Consider the following 13,879-nt stretch of genomic DNA (forward strand, 5'->3'; position numbering starts at 1 on the left):
TTCTGAGCATCTTATAGCCCACAGGTATACCGAGGGTAATGGCTGGGGTAGAGTGGGTTTCAAGCCATGTCTCTGTTAAAAAACATATGTCAGGTTTATGGGTGGTAATAAGATCCCATACTTCAATATAGTGCTTAGCTAAGGATCTTATATTGCATAATAGGTTCTTTCCTCCCTGAACTTTAACATTAGAAATATTTGTGATGTGTTGTTGGAAGGATGTATCTTTTTCTATATTAAATTGACAATGGCAGTATCTACATGAAAATGGTCCCTCAGGACTACAATGGTACATTTGCTGGCAGTGAATCGTACACGAGTCATCACGCAAACCCAACAATGCCCGTGCAGTGTAATTTAATCTAGATACCTTATGAGCGTGTGCGGAATCCGCCATGGCCCCTGGTCCCGTCCAGTCGCGGACGGGCGCAGACGGGCTTCTCTCTGGCGCGTCTCAGGCGATTCGCTGTGCGCGACCGCTGCGCGCGACCGCTGCACGCTTTCTGTGACGAGAGGGCTAAATACCCTCAGCGTGCATCAGCTAGAGCGCTGACCGCTCGATATGGGCGGAAGTGACCTGGCTCTGCCTGACCCGCCCTCCGCTCAACGGCACTGGTTGCCGAGTCGGACCGGGGCGGGCAGGATGGGAGATCGAGCCCAGGCTGTGTTGACAGTGAGATTTGTGACTTAACACGCGTTTCCACTAATTAAAGCGCAATACACACAGCAGGTAGTAGCAAGCGTCGTTAAAATCCGGCGCGTTTAAAATTCTAGAAAGAAATGCAGTTTTTAAAAATTACATGCTACATAAATCACTTTTACAGTTTAGGGCGTCAGCGGGTCTGGAAGACACTGCCACCGTCCTCCTTACCGCGTTCGCCGACTGTTCCTCGCTGCCTAAATACCCTCAGCGATCATCAGCTAGAGCGCTGACCGCTCGATATGGGCGGAAGTGACCTGGCTCTGCCTGACCCGCCCTCCGCTCAACGGCACTGGTTGCCGAGTCGGACCGGGGCGGGCAGGACGGGAGATCGAGCCCAGGCTATGTTCTAAGGATTAGCCAGTGCAGGGGAGTGTCAGGACGTTTATTAGTTATTACTTACTAATTCTGTAGAGAAAAACTCAGTCTTGCTTCGCTATTAATGCTGGTGGTCAAGGGAATAAAGCAGGATAGACTTAGCAGATCTGTAGTAAAACAGAAGAAGGGTGAAATGGCTTGGCTAGCATAGGTGGTCATTAGGGACAAGCAAGGAGCGGCTAGAGGCTGCTGTTGCTACTTACTAGACGTATCAGGACTTTTAACTGGCCTGAATCTTGCTTCAAGTGTTGTAGGGGAATGAGAATGATCTGCAGAAGGATAGAAGAGGGACACGATTGCACTCTATTCCACAGAGCATGGAGTTACTAGGGTAAAAATTGTAAAGAACTACTCACTGGTACGATACGAAAAGGAGCCTAAGTAGTGCTCTAGAATGAAGGGAGAAACCAAGGATACTCTGGTGTGTTCCGAGCTACAGTTGAAAACAGAACAAGGGTATAATAGGACTGAATAGGACATACTGATCAAGGAGTGGGAGGTAACTTAGGGGCTTACTTAGGGGCTTACTTATCAGCTTTTTAAAGCTAGCCGGTGTATACTTAAATTGATCCTATCGGGTGGGCCAGGGGGAGAGGCGACATCTTAATTGCGTGGCCTGAGGGAAGAGAAGTGGAGTAATCAATACATACATATTTGGGCAATACCCGTAGGTTACACGGGTATTGCCCAAATGGGGACGGTTAAACAAGGCAGAGCTAAAAAGTGAAGCCATAAATTGCACTGTAAAAATATATAAGTATACTTAAGCTAGGTATAGCCGTCTCGTGGAGGTGGTATAATTACCCTCGTGGAGCTTAAGAAGATAAGTCCAGGTTCTGCAATAAATAAATAACGTAGCGCATATCAGTACGCTGTCTACATAGAACGAGTTAGTAATAAAGATGTGCGAACCATATGTCTGTGTGGCGTGGTATGTTGCATGCTCCAAGGCCGGGAAAGACACTTCAGTCACAATGAAGTGGTACATTGCTAGGTGGGCCTCCGCAAAGGCTTTGCACCTCCCAACAAAATGAAATGTGTTACCATTCACTAAAATTTCCTACTACAGTACATAATTTTTGCAATTTGTGGATAAAATCTGTGCGTTTCATATAGCCAATGCATTACCTCTGCTGTGTATGCTTATCAATTATTAGAGGTGGGTGAGCCAGCAGATTAACAGCGAGAGCCGAGCGTGCATAAACCAATCCCTGACAATGCATGCTATGTAAAAAGTATATTTCTTTAACATGTGGAACCTTTGAAATACATAGTCACATTATATCACTGCAGAGAAGTACTTTAAAAGAAAAAGTTTTAAACATGAACCATTAGAGTACAAAGAGGCAAGAAAACCCTGTACCTGGCCCAGATCAATAGAGCAAAATGATAGCCAATTGAATCAAACACAATAGGTTTTTGTACAAGTGGTATTCTGAACTCACGTATTTGAAAGTGGTTTCATAGCCGCTGATGAGGAAAAAAAGGTTCTTTGGTGAAATAAAATATATGTCTAAAATCACACTATTTAAGGGGATAAGCCATGATTTATCCATGTTTTCTGGTTGCACGTCCTACCAACCCAGTCACTATTTGTCTTTAGTTATATTAAGGCACTGGAATATTAAGCGATTTGCCCCTAATCACAAAATGTTGAGCCGGCGCCAGACTCGTACGTGGTTTTCTAGTTCCAAAGTTGGCAGCTCCAGTGGTAACACCACATCTTAGGTATAAGGAAGCTGGCAAGCAAAAGCAACATGAATGATCGACTCATTGTGGGCTCGAGATTCCAACAGGAGCTCGAGCTGAGCCAGACCCACCTTCAGTATTTATTGACTTTTGTAATCTCAAATATGTATAAAGAGAGGCATGTGGTTATGAAAGGTAGTAGCCTAAAACTTCAGTTGCATGTATAAATGTATATGTTCTGCATCACGGGTACTCATAGCACGGCCCGGCAAGCCTTCCCTGGCGGCCCGCGAACTTTGCAGACATCTAACCCGGGTTTAAAAAAGTAATAAAAGTAAATAGTGTCTGCAAACGCTGCGCACGACTTGGACAGACTCTGCTGCTCTGTGGGGGCCGAGGTGAAATACAAAAGCTTCATTAACATACAAATGGTCTATTAAAGACCCGTGAAGTGCTCGGGTGCGGCTGTGTGTGTATGTGCCTGGGAAGCTGTCTCAGCCCGGGCACACACAGGCAGGGTGAGACAACAGAGGAATGCAGAGGGAGGGAGGGAAAGGGAGGGAGACAGAGGCAGACAGAGGGAGAGCGAGGGAGTGAAAGGGAGGGAGAGTTAGGGAGAGGGAGGGAGGGAGAGCGAGGGAGGGAGGGAAAGGGAGGCAGACAGAGGGAGGGAGACAGGGAGAGAGGGAAAGGGACGGGGTGGGAGAGCGAGGGAGGGAAAGGGAGGGAGAGGGAGGAGGGAAAGAGAGGGAGAGGGAGGGGGGAAAGGAGGGAAAGGGAGGCAGGCAGAGGGAAAGCGCGGGAGGGAAGGAAAGGGAGGGAAGGAAAGGGAGGGAGAGGGAGGGAGAGCAAGGGAGGGAGGGAAAGGGAGGCAGACAGAGGGCGAACGAGGGAGGGAGGCAAAGGGAGGCAGGCAGAGGGAGAGAGAGGAAGGGAGGGAAAGGGAGGCAGACAGAGGGAGAGCGAGGAAGGGAGGTAGACAGAGAGGGAGGGAAAGGGAGGGGAAGGGAGAGCAAGGGAGGGACAGCGAGGGAGGGAAAGGAGGGAGGGAAAGGCAGGCAGACAGGAGAGCGAGGGAGGGAAGGAAAGGGAGGGAGAGGGAGCGGGAGGGAAGGGAAGGAGGGAAAGGGAGGCAGACAGAGGAGAGCAAGGGAGGGTGGTAGAGGGAGGGAGACAGGGAGGAAAAGGGAGGGGGAGGGAGAGCGAGGGAGGGAGAGGGAGGAGAGGGAGGGAGAGTGAGGGAGGAAGAGGGAGGGAGAGGGAGGAAAGGGAGAGCGAGGGAGGAAGACAGAGGAGGGAGGATGGAGGGAGGAGGGTGACAGACAGAGGGAGGGAGGAGGGTGGGAGGGAAGAGGGAGACAGAGGGTTACAGACAGAGGGAGGGAGGAGGGAGGGAAGAGGGAGCGAGAAAGGTGACAGACAGGGAAGAGGGTGACAGAGGGAGGGAGGAGGGTAACAGACAGAGGGAGGGAGGAGGGTGACAGACACAAGGAGGGAGGAGGGCGACAGAGGGAGGATGGCGACAGAGTGAGGGAGACAGAGAGGGAGAGGGAAGGAGAGAGAGGGAGACAGAGAGGGAGAGGGAAGGAGAGAGAGGGAGACAGAGAGAGAGAGGGAAGGTGTGAGACGGAGACAGAGAGAGAGAGAGGGAGGCAGAGAGAGAGGGAGGGAGACAGAGAAAGGGAGAGGAAGGGAGACAAAGGGAGGGAGAGAGAGGGAAACAGAGAAAGGGAAAGGGAGGGAAACAGAGAGAGAGGGAGGGAGACAGAGGGTGACAGACAGAGGGAGGGAGGAGGGAGACAGAGGGTGGCAGACCGAGGGAGGGAGGAGGGAGGGAGGAGGAAGACAAAGGGTGACAAACAGAGGGAGGGAGGAGGGTGACAGACAGAGGGAGGAGGGAGGGAGGAAGGTGACAGACAGAGAGAGGGAGGAGGGAGGGAGGAGAGTGACAGCCAGAGGGAGGCAGGAGGGAGGGAGGAGGGAGAAGGGTGACAGACAGAGGGAAAGGGTGACAGACAGAAGGAGGGTGACAGATAGAGGGAGGGAGGAGGGAGCGAGGAGGGTGACAGACAGAGGGAGGGAGGAGGGAGGGAGGAGGGCGGCAGAGTGAGGAGGGCGGCAGAGTGAGGAGGGCGACAGAGTGAGGTAGACAGAGAGGGAGAGGGAAGGAGAGAGAGGAAGAAAAATAGGGAGAGGGAAGTGGAGAGAGGGAGACAGAGAGAGAGAGAGAGAGGGAGACAGAGAGAGAGTGAGACAGAGAGAGAGAGAGAGGGAGAGAGAGAGAGAGAGAGAGAGAGAGAGAGCGGGAGACAGAGAGAGAGAAAGAGGGAGAGAGGGAGACAGAGAGAGAGAGGGAGTGAGACAGTCAGAGTGAGTGAGACAGAGGGAGTCAGGGAGAGAGGGAGAGAGAGGGAGTGAGACAGAGGGAGAAATAGGGAGGGAGGGAGAGAGAGGTTGAGAGAGGGGGAGAGAGAGAGATATGTGTGTATGCCGGGTCTGGTGGCTAAGTGGACGAAGGCGTCAGCTGCAGGGACCTATGATCAACCTCATAGTCAAAGTTTTTTTGTTGTTGCTCTAGCCCCACCCCTCCCCCACTGACCACGCCCTCACCGGTGGCCCTCGGACACAAACCACACTGTAAATTTGCCCCCCCTCCAGAGACTGTTTGTGAGCACCCATGCTCTGCATTATCGTCTGTTTTTTTTCTCCTGTTTTTATATAGAGCACTGTCCGCCTATGTCGTTGCTCCTACGTTCTTAATCTAAAACCGAAAACATTATCTATCATGCAGGGATAATTTTAAACACGGTTAATGTTAAAATGTTCCCACTCCCTAATGACGCTGTTAGTGTGTTTGCGTGAGCTGTAATTCATGTTAAACACTGCGCCTGTCCTTTTTTTAGAGCACTAAAGAGGTCACGCAAGCTGCCCACTCATCTCTGTCGAATACATCAATTTATAACAAAACACTATATCATGCTTAATGGAACATATGGAAGGGAAATGACATCATATTCTTTCCAAAGTTCATACAGAATTAATGACTTTAAACCCTATTCTGACACAGAAAGCTGTGAAGACATAGCTAAAATAACCTTCAGCAGTAAAAAAAGGATTCTTCTTTTTCATCTTGGCGCGATCCACAGTCAACTTGGAACGAAAGTACATTCGTAGAGGAGCTTTCACCGAAATCTAAATTTAGAAGCGGGATGATCAGAGAAAACACAATGTAGTCCTCAGACGATGTTACATCCACTGCCCACAAAGTGTAAAAACGTGTCCCATTGTCAAACAGGCAGGCACATTTGTTTTTGGCAAGGAAGAGGGTTGTAAAATGATCAATTTCCAAATATTGTCAATTCCTGGACACAAAGAATTCTGAAGACAGGTCTTTCCTTATGAACTGGCGGTTGTTGGGGATATGAAATGTCGTAACCACATTAGCAGATATTTTTCCCACTTGGCAGAGTTACAAACATCTCTGATAAATACGAGAGGATGCAGTAAAAATGCCAGGAAGTTCCGACGCACTGGGAATACCCTAATAATTAGCACAGATGCCTGCAATGCCCCTTTGGGGTAAAGGGAAGTGTGTGGTAACGACTAACAGACACAATGGACATACATTTCTCAGATTATCAGCCCGGCATCTGTATATAGCAGAAGGCTGCCGGTAAAAGCAGCACAAACTCGGCACTTTCCGCCGTATTTATTAACATTTCTTATAGTGCCCACACCGCCATTCACTCCCGCCTGCTTGTACATATACACAATTCCCACCCTCCCCTGGCCGGTGAATGGAGGACGCGGGGAGGGGTTGGCTGGAGCTTGCCGGGTGGGACTAAAGCGCTGCCCCGCCCATGTTCCCCTGCGGGTCACACGGTCAGCGGCATACTCGTAGCACAAGTTGGTAAAACGTGCTGTTTTTTTTTTTAACCGTTGCGGTAAGGGGGTCTAATGTGTATACACACCCCAACTAAGTGGCGTTGGCCTCTAGCTCACGAGGACTGAATCTTTAACATTATTTTGGACAATGTCAACATCATAGTTGACATACACATACAGTGTTATTTTAACTTAAAGTTGCATCCTTTTGTATGCTCTTCCTTGGTACTAATAATAGTAGTACATTTTGTTTTTATTTACTCGCTTATCACATAGTGATTCTACACACCACAAGGTGGTAGTTTGCTTTACAATAACAAGAAATGTTACATCTACCGAAAAATATCAGAAATTACGCACAAAATATAGGGAATGTTCAACAATAGGGACAAGAAAATAGACACAAAGTTTTGTCTTTACAGAGGTCATCAGGGAACATTGGGATTGGTCAGGCTGAAGAAAGTGATCACACAACTAGGAAGTGAGGATTTGGTGTGACAAGCAGAACTTAAATGTGAGCTATACTAATCCTTTGCGATTAACTAAGGGTGTATATGCAACAGGGTTAAGGAGAGAGAACCTAAATATATCAGGAGAAAGTCGAATAAATGCTCAGTGACTTCATAAAGTCATACTGAGAGATTATTAAACCGAAAGTAGAACCTGGTCAATTTTAGTAAGCTGTCCTTCAGCGTAGATATGAATGTTTGTAAAGATGGCGCAAGTCTTATATGGGTGGAGAGGGAATTCAAAATTCTTGGGTCATTTATTGCTCAAGAAGATATGTTTGAGGATCGTCTTTTTATTGAACTGAGGGGTATTGAGAAGTAGTGTGGGTATGCTTCTTAGCACTCTGAAAGTTTGACAATTTGAGTAGAGATTAGGTGGACTGCCTTGTAGGTGAGGAACACTGTTTTGTAGGTTGAGTGAGATTCAAGTAATAGACATTTGAGGGTATCGTGGAGAGGTGTGATTCTGTTGAACTTTGTGTTATTTGTGAAACACCTGGGTAGAGTGATAAGCATGGCTTTGAGTTAGTCTAGACATGAAATAGATGATTTAGTCATGAGTTTCCATAGTGCACGAGATCAACATCCCAGGAAATGTGGCCTTATGTTCCTTTTTGAGTAATAAACTTAAGTTTAAACCTGTCACTTTTATTGATTTCCTTGAGTCGTACACTGGTGCTCCCTTTGAAGGGCTTGGTGGCCATAGATAATGGTGGGACCATGCGTTCAAAAGAGCATCCATTGGCACAATGGATCCATTACAATCTATCATCTGTCACCGTCCTGGCTGAACTGGATCAGTGCAGGGATTTTGGAGGTACACTGTCTACTGACTGAGGACAGCCTTAAGTCTTTTGAGAGCCTCGCTACAGAGTACAGACTCCCACTTCTGGAGATATCTCAAGCTCCAGCATTGCCTCCATTGTCAAAGTGGGGGATCAGTCCTACCCTCCCTCCTCACTTCATGCCTACTTGGTGCAATAGGGCACTTACAATAAGCTGATCTCTAGACTTTATGGCATACTGGTGTCCAAATGGTTCTCTGAACTGCTGCAATGCCTCCTACGGACTTAATGTGAGATTTGGCCACAAACTGACTGGTACCCGGCACACAGGTCGTTGCTCCTGGCCTTCTCATAGCAAGGATCTGAGAGAAGCCCAGATGAAGTTCTGCTGCTTTAAGGTTTTGCAAGACTGGCACCGGTCCCGGGATAAGCTGCAGAGGGCCAGGCTGTTACCTACATCTGACTGTTGGCGGTGCCACAGTCCAGATTACGTCATACTACACATTCTTTGGTCTTGTCCTAGGCACACAACCTTTTGGAATGGGGTTGATCGTCCTCTACAGTCAGACATGCCACCCCCTTCAGGCTCTTCTGGTGATTCCCTAAGACACCCAAGGCCTTCTGGCTCGTACCACACATAAAACTCGCTGGATTGTGTCAGTCCTGACTGCATTTAAGCTGTGCATGGTCCACCAGTGGTCTACACCCATCGCCCAAATCAGGAAGTTTGGCTTGAGAGCATGGCGATCACGGCTGCATATTAATGCTTTAACTCAACGATAAAGACCACATATGTACTGACATATGGGGCTCACTACTCCGTGAATTGACGGCTTCTAATCCCCAGAGCCCCCGCTCCCATGCTACTATGTGACGGCATTTCATATGATCCTGGTCTATCTATTAGTCTCTAGACTTGTACTCAAGGGCATCCACAAGGACACCACACCCACTGTCTCAGCCCTGGCTCTGTTTAGATCTGCCCACTCCACTGTGAATAACGAGGGATCTACTGACCTACCGTCTATTCATTTACAAGAGTACCCCTAAGGGTCCCTCCACCCACTTCCAGTCACCGGATGAAAAACAGACATTTTGCATTTCATCAGCCACCTGTTAGATCCCAGTGCCCTCACATCACTTTGTTCTTCCACACCTCTCCATATTGACACAGTCTGCTAAGGCCCTGACTTCCACCCTCTCACGACTCACATACGCCACTGGGAGATAGTGACTTACATATGTCCCCGCTGCCCTTTTACTCTGCACCTACTCGACCCAGGAGAGGGGAATGTAACTATCCAAGACAACATATATTATTGCTGTATGTTATATGTGTTTCTGTAGGCATTTTTGAATGAATACTCTGTAACTTCAACTTTTTTCTACTTGCAAACTCAATAAAAAGATTCAAACACAAGGTAGGAAACTAGCCTGATTTACAGATAGAGAACTTGTTCTATCAGACCAAGATATTGCACCATAAGACAGCGAACAGTTCTACTAAGAGGTGGAGGGAAGTGACGTTGCCATCTTGTGGCAGGGAGGAAGCGCGCACCTGCCTACATCCCAGAGAACTTCAAGGTTTCGCCACACCTGGCTGTGTGTGCATGTCTGGTCAGAAGAAGGGAATTCCCTAAGGTAACCAGGGCCCACAGAGAGAGTTGAGAGTGAGGCAGTTGCAGATCCATGGTGAACATAATGTATAGAACTACATTTCACAGTCAAATGGAAATCAAAGGGTGTGTACAGTCATCTATATACGAGAGTGAGGAAGACATCAAGGGAGAAGGAGGGGCAGAGAAAGAGACACCACCAGCTTTGCTGGTACTGTCTCCATCCCAGTCCTCTTCCAAATTAAACAGTAGCAGTAGGAGAGTAGTATGGAGGGTAGTGCCACTGCCAATCCTTAGGCGTAAAAGAATCATTTGGAACGAGGATATAGATGAAAAGAATGAAGAAGATTCCCGAGCATGGTTGCTCATGATGGCAGACGCAAAGGAACCCCCGCCTTCACCGTGGAGGTGAATGGGGAGTTTGAGGAGGAGATTGACAATGAGGGGAAGGCAGATGAAATGTTAAACTGAGAATGCATTATGTAAATAGAAGAATGGCTCACCCAGAGGCCAACTTACTTTCATTTTTCGGGACCAGGCACAACGGGGGGGGGAGGGTGAGTTAATGCAGTTCAATTGGCAAAGACAGTTTGATATTTGGCAAGGCATGCTTATTGTTGAGGCCTCCGAATGGGGAAACCGATGTATAATTATGAGAATATGGAAAGGGATGGTAGGGGCAAGATTACAAAGTTGATGTATTAATTGTAAGTCTGTCTTGCTCTAATGCTGAGAATGCCAATAAAATGTTTAAAAAAATAATAAAAAAATAACGAAGATCTAATGGGAAATCTGCCAAAAATCAGTAGTATGCCAAACTTAGTTTCGAAACCACAGTTTCCAATGGTGGTGTCTTGTTGAAGGGATTCTGCACATACACAGAACTATGCACAGGAAACCAGGACCTCGGTGTGTACCAGAAAACCCACATCGGTGCCCAGAACCCCAATCCGACTAGCTATAGTGTCTCATTCGTTCTCCGTACTACAGCGAAGCTAACAATGATTAGACATCCTAGAACACGTCCCTCCATCCCCTCAGGAATCGCGGGAAGAAGAACACTTTTTCGTACAAACACTCACACTTGTCCACAACTTGAGTAAACAGAGACACAATATAGTTTAAAATGTTTATTTTAACTAACGTGCTCTATAATGCAGTACACGAGCAAATACTAGCAGCAAAATGCATAAGAACAATATAATCAGCACGGTTAGAATTCCATAAAGCACAAAAGGGGAAATCATATTATAATGACAGTGGAAACAGGACTACTGCGCCTTACCACCCTCCCCGTGCTATAAGCTAGTTTATTATAAGTATAGAAGACCTCTAGGCTTTGTCAGGGGGACCCCATACCTCCAAGTTTAGATGCAAGGAATTACATCTCAGGACAAGCACAGCTCTTCTTCATTGAAATGAATCTCTCCAAGTGCCTTTTCATGTATGCAATGCCATATTAAAAGCACTCAACTTTCAGTAGTGCATCTGTGTTCGATGTTGTGACTATGGGCGTGGGACTGGCCAAAGTGAATCAACAGCATGCATTTTTTTCAACCTTGAACATGCTGTGCAGACGAGGAGCACAGTACTATTAAATGTGTGAAAAGCAGACAGTTCTCATGCGAGTATGCACCAGCAGTCTATCCACGAGAATAAAGCCATGTAGTAAAGCGTGCAAAAACAGCAAGATGGCTGCCAAGCATATACTAACTAATGCTAACTTAGCAATGTCTGCAGTTAATCCCATGACCTCACTACAGTCTCAGCCATCTGCCCAGTCTAAAACACCCGGGCAGAGGGACACTACTAAAAAAACACTGGCCATTTGCCTTATTTACCATACACTTTATTTACCATACCTCTCCTTTACCATTCCTCTTCTGATGCAGTTTTTTCCTGTCAATTCCTGCACATTACATAAATCGGTGAAAATATTAAACAAGAACTGGTTTAAACACGCTAAATTGTTCCTAACGCTCGGATATAGTTGCTACATTCTGGAACCTCTTGTAAGATGGTTCCTGTTTATTTTTCACTCTTTATGTGCTGAACTGTTGTAGTACCTTAACACAACCCACGTTAACAATATGCTGGAAACATCTTTATATAATGTGCTGAAATAGAGCTACACATTTCTTGTCAATGCTCTAACTAATGAAATGTACAGTTTGTCACTTCACAAGCATAACTAACAGTGGTGGCTCCTCCTAAATGGCAGAGGAGCGTCGCTCCCCCTGCTGTGAGAGCAGCAGACAAACACTAATAAATAAAATGGCATAATAGTGCCATTTTTTTGCCACCAGCTTGCGCTGTGCACAGCACGAACGTGAGGCAGGGGGCGGGCTGAATCCTGCTATTGTAGGATTACCGCTGCCCCTTTCAGTGTGCATGTCGAATGGGCTGGCTGGCCAACTACGGCCAGCCCGACATGTAGACCCAGCAATCCCCGGGCTGTGAAGCAGCCAGGGGCTGCTGGCACAGGTCCCCAGCCTCAAAATGATTACTGTGCTAGCCTGCTCCCACCAGTCCTGGAGCTGCTCTCGTGCTGAGATCAGCTCCAGGATTGGTCAGGATTCGTGTTCCAGTGGGCAGGAAGGGAAGCCCTTCCCTTTCTTGCACGTGGACACCACCATCGTCGTGAGAGCAGTGCTGCACCAAGCATCATTTGCTGTGAGTTGGGCTCATCGTGCCCCCATATTTATACATTACCAGACGCCACTGGTGCAGCAGGTGCAGTGGCACTGGAACGCAGTAGTGTGAGTCCTATTGCACCCCAACTATACACGTATTTTACTACCAAGCTTGGGGGGAAATGTAATTTTCCTTTCTTGCATAAGGGCTCATGTTGCCTTTAGTCCGAGACTATGTCAAATATTAATTACCACCTTGGCATGTATGCTGCAACATTTAACAGTGCAGTGAGAATGTCAATGGCAGAATGAGAGTGAAACATTCGAAAGAAACTTAACAAAAACTAGGTATTGGTAACGTCGACTGAACGGCAGGTGCAAAAAGTGCAGAGAAGCTGGAAACTAGCAAACTACAAGAGCGTTTGGATTTAAGGCTGTGGGCCCATAGCAACTATTTATGAAAGAGTTCCATTAATGTTTAGGACAGTGGAAAGGCATTTTAAAGCAGAGCTCTCTAAAGTTTGGAGAGGTCACAGGCAATGCTCAAATGCACCTTTCAAGAGCCACAAATACAGTTATGAGTTTCAGTGCAAATCCTGTTTTCTAAGATTTATATTTCTCTTGCTTCGTATTTGAACTATTAGACGACAGATGTAAGCCCGGTGAGGGGCTGTTAAACAGGGCTGTCGCCAATATGCTTATTTTTGTGCTGCTGGAAAAAAAGATAGTGACTATATGTGTTTTTAGAACATCAAACTATTTTAAATAATCATATATTACGGATCTGCATACACCTCAGGGGCAGCTCCTCTGCTAAGGCAGAGGAGCACCCCCCCATTCAGAGCAGGAAAAAATAAAAATAAAATGATAATAGCCTCTTTATTATAATTTTATTTTTCTTTGCTATGGGGCTGGGTTAGGGCGGGGAGGGGCTGGTTATAGAGCCTGAGAGGAGTGGTACAAGCACATTCTGAGTGAGCTTAACAGTTTGGCCGCCTTGGCCCGGCCAAACAGTCATACGCACTTTGCATGCTCCCCACCAGACTTTAATACACAGTCTGGAGGGGGAACTTGTCTCCCTGTCCCCACCTAAGCGCCAAACCACAGCGATCAGGCCATTCACAACGCTGCATTGCAGCATTATGAATAGCCTAGGAGAGGCTGTGTGCTTCCAGGATTCGTCCGGAAGCAACAACGGAAGAGAGATGATGGCTGCCGTGAGGAGGTAAGTGTTTTTAAAAAAAATATATTGTTCCCCTCCATGCCCCTCCACCCCCATTCCCTGCCAGCTGCCACTGTTACATCTACTCTCATATTTATTAAAAGGACAGGATACAAATATGTGCGGATTTATACTTTACACACAGGACCCTGGCTGCAGATGCACAAAGTTTGAATTATTGCTAAAGTCAAATGAGGTTCATAATAAAATGAATACGTGAGAAAAATATCTTCTCAGTGAAGAAAATAAAAGTTAAGCATTTACGCATGCACACTTGTACGCCACATAGAACTATGCATGGGTACTTTCTTATGATTCTGAAAACTTCCAAACAGTACTTATAGAATTCTTAGAGAATTACATAAATATGAAAATTTGCACCCAAAAGTAGGTGCACACTTAAAAAAGTTTTTTTTTTCTGAGTCCGACTCATAGTGCGAATAAGAGGGGTTTTAGGTGAAA

At 46.8% G+C, this 13,879-nt stretch overlaps 1 protein-coding gene across 2 annotated transcripts in view; it reads right to left on the reverse strand.

Moving 5' to 3' along the window:
- The window catches only part of ACOT7 (acyl-CoA thioesterase 7), a 1,079,233-nt gene that overhangs the window by 67,501 nt on the left and 997,853 nt on the right, over positions 1-13,879 (reverse strand). The window lies entirely within an intron of this gene.

The sequence above is a fragment of the Lissotriton vulgaris genome, chromosome 5 (genome assembly GCF_964263255.1).
Source record: "Lissotriton vulgaris chromosome 5, aLisVul1.2, whole genome shotgun sequence".
NCBI lineage: Eukaryota > Metazoa > Chordata > Amphibia > Caudata > Salamandridae > Lissotriton > Lissotriton vulgaris.